The sequence below is a fragment of the Dipodomys merriami genome, unplaced genomic scaffold (assembly GCF_024711535.1).
Source record: "Dipodomys merriami isolate MVZ:Mamm:240054 unplaced genomic scaffold, mDipMer1.0.p SCAF_86, whole genome shotgun sequence".
Classification (NCBI taxonomy): domain Eukaryota; kingdom Metazoa; phylum Chordata; class Mammalia; order Rodentia; family Heteromyidae; genus Dipodomys; species Dipodomys merriami.
This window is the reverse complement of record NW_027206468.1, coordinates 690916-694453: the sequence shown is the minus strand read 5'-3', so window position 1 is coordinate 694453 and position 3538 is coordinate 690916. Positions and strand designations below refer to the sequence as shown.

The following is a 3538-nucleotide window of genomic DNA, read 5'->3' as shown; positions in this document are numbered from 1 at the left end:
TCTGTTCTGTCCCCTTATTATCAAGATTGGGAATTGAGATACCCGGATTTGCCATTTTTCTTGTGTTTTTCGGGCTTACTCTGCCCATTTGAGATGAAAATAGTTCCAGTTTTGTGCTAGAGCACTATCTTAAGTCAAGCATCAACCCAAGTTTGAATTTGCACAGTGAATAGTCTACAGATACAATCTAGTTCAACAGATACATCTATTGAACATCAAACAACTATATGTTAATGGGCTTCGAACCGCAGAGAAGAATTTGGAAAACCAGAAATTATTAGGGTTAGGGAGAGATGTGGGTAAAAAATAGGAATAGATTGGTGTGGGGAGGCACAGGGAGAGTTAACTATGTCCTAATCTCAATGCAGGAAATAGGTTGGGTAGGATGCAAGTATAGAGAGAGAGAAAAGAAAGGGAAAGGGAAAAGAAAAGAGACCAGAAAAAATAGAAAATTAAAAATTAAAAATATTATGGAGATTCGAAAACAAACTATTTAGAGAGGAACATGAATATATTCAGAGAAGGGGAGGGACATAGAGAAGATGCGAAAAACTTAAAAATAAAAATGCTTAAAATATTATATAGGTTAAAGAGGTGGTACTGCTATTAAGGAATTTAAGTCTCAGAAGTTTTGAATTGAGTAATAAATTTGTGGATTAAGTGTGTACACAATGGGGGATAGGGTCTACTAGTTGACTATGGGTTTATCTGAGGATGTTCAGAACAAGAGTTAAGTCACATAAAGAAGAACAAAAGAGAGGAAAAGGTGAAAAGAATAAGAAAGGAAGAAAAAAAGGTCAGAACTTCAGTAGAGCTAAACAAAAACCAAAAAGCTAATTTAAAAAGAAAAAAAAATAGAAAGAAGACAAGAAAAAAAGAAAAACGCACTTTCACTTATACCTAAATTAAAAATTATAAGAGGAAAAAAAGGTTACTGGAAAACATTTTTTTTTCAAAAAAGGCAAAAATTAAAGATTAAAAAACCTTTTAGAAAAGAAAAAAAAATTATATAAGGTACCAAAAAAAAAGAAGAAGAAGAAGAAGAAGAAGAAGAAGAAGAAGAAGAAGAAGAAGAAGAAGAAGAAGAAGAAGAAGAAGAAGAAGAAGAAGAAGAAGAAGAAGAAGAAGAAGAAGAAGAAGAAGAAGAAGAAGAAGGAGAAGAAGAAGAAGGAGAAGGAGAAGAAGGAGAAGGAGAAGAAGAAGAAGGAGAAGAAGAAGAAGGAGAAGAAGAAGAAGAAGAAGAAGAAGAAGAAGAAGAAGAAGAAGAAGAAGAAGAAGAAGAAGAAGAAGAAGAAGAAGAAGAAGAAGAAGAAGAAGAAGAAGAAGAAGAAGAAGAAGAAAAAGAAGAAAAAGTTCTTTGATTTTTTGGGGGGGTAGGGGTGGGAAAAATCCTGTATCTCCCTTGTGTCTGTAACCAGCCTCTTGTGGAAGTCTCTGGTCTGCTTGTGGTCCTGTGGCTTGATTGGTTTCTTAAGTCAGTTTGTTGGAACAGGCAGAAAAATGCTCTGCTTTACCCAGGATTTTGAGATCCCCCTCCAGGTTAGTTTAATGGGAGGCTGATCTGTTCTGAGAATCACAGAAGATGGGGATACAGTGATGAGGCTAGGTTCTGGGTAGAGTTGAGGCCTTTCAACATACAGTAGCTTTTCCCGGGTGCTAGTTTGTGAAAACCTCACAGAGCCCAGACTGGAGCCATTCTCAGGGTTTCTGTTTACTGATTTTCAATTGATTGTGGTGGCTGCTAGAGGGAGGGGCAGCCTCTGGCTCTGATTACCCGGTAAGGAAAGCCTCTCCTATGGCTGGCGCCCGAGCTGGGTAACTTTTAACTGGATGGAGCTGAGTCTGGCAGGCCACGCAGCCATTAAATTCTTGTGACCTGCTAAATGACTCGTTTTATTCCACGGCCTGAGTTGGAGCTGGCAGCTCCCCTGAGCTTTGTCGGTATCCAAGATGGAGATCTCCGGTACTGGGGGCGCGAAGGAGTGGCCTTCCCTCCTCTGCTCCCTGAGAAGGAGTGAGGACGTTGGGCTTCTACTCATGCCCAGTCTTGGTTCCTGGGTCGTCTCTGGTCTGCAAACTGCAGGATGAAGATGTCTGCTCCTTGTCGGTTCTTGCTGATGTTGTGTAGAATCCACTCACCCACTGTGTCTGGCTCCTTGTCCCGGACTCTCTGTGGCTCAGGTATGGTGCCCTGCGGTCGCTGGTGGCTGCTGGTAAGCGCTCAGATGTCTCTTCTTGCCTGGGTTTCCCCTCTCTTGCCTAACTCTCTGTCCTGTGATGGCACACTTGTTGTGATTCTCTGGCTTAAGACTGTTCACTGGAACTCTAAAACTGCTTTCTATGGGAGAGCTTGTTCAGATTCCAGCTTCTCCTCTGCCATCTTCCCGGAACTCTTCTCATATTCCTGTACATTTAAAACTGGCTAAGATTATGATGCTCAACAAGAGTTTTATAGGCTATGAGTAGTCGTTAAATTTACACTCTAAGATTACTATATATGTCTCATCTCATCATCTGCATACGGTTTATACAATCATTTTTGTTCCTCGCTAACATATTAAGTAAGGAAGCCCTAAAGTTTTAACAGAAACTGTCTTAACTCTTTGCTGTTTCTTAATACAAAGATTTTGCAACTTCTCATTAGTAAAGTTTCTATAAACACTGAAATGTACATACTTAGTTGTATATGTCTGCTACCATAAGTTTTAATACTTTATAGAAAAGTTATATGACCTACCAAACAATCTTAATTTTGGCATATAAGCAAATTCTCAAAATTAAACATATTTAAAACATTAAAACTTAAAAAAAAAAAAACTTAACACTTGCTGCAGTGTTCATTATGATAGGTGTCTTGTATAGAATAATTGAAATCCTCCTTCTACACATCTGTTGCACAACAAATATCTGGAATTATTTTGTTTTTGACATATCAATCTTGACTTTAGTCTTAAATGTGTGCTTATGTAAGAAATACATGCTTCTAAAATTTCACGACCATTCTTGTGAACTTACTTTTTGTTAAATTGTCTAGTTTAAGAAAATCAGTTCCACTTTATATATAAAAAATGTTCTGTGCTCAATTCAGCAGCACATACACTAAAATTGGAACAATACAGAGAAGATTAGCATGGTCCCTGTGCAAGTATGACATGCAAATTTGTGAAGCGCTCCACATTTTTACAATAACAGATGCTGGAGGGGATGTGGCCAGAAGGGAACCGTACATCATTCTTGGTGGGAGTGTAAACCTGTTCAATCACTTGGAAAACAGTATGGAGGTTCCGTAAAAGATTCCACATAGAGCTCCTGTATGACCTAGCAATACCACTTTTGGGCATTCACCTAAATAGTCAGCAAAAAGACCATATTAAAATTGCCAATACAATTATGTTTACTGCAGCATTATTTCCCATAGCTAAGATATGGAACCAACCCCAATGCCCCTCAGTAGATGAATGGATCAAGAAAACGTTGTGAGTTTTGTGTGTGTGTGTGTGTGTGTGTGTGTGTGTGTGTGTGTGTGTGTGTGTGTGTG

General features: G+C 38.6%; 1 non-coding gene across 1 annotated transcript; it reads left to right on the top strand.

Moving 5' to 3' along the window:
* The first annotated feature begins 3075 nt into the window (after positions 1-3075).
* LOC138820320 (U6 spliceosomal RNA) lies at positions 3076-3182 on the top strand. The gene has a single exon (XR_011369833.1). It is a non-coding gene; the product is annotated as a U6 spliceosomal RNA (small nuclear RNA).
* Positions 3183-3538: the final 356 nt, after the last annotated feature.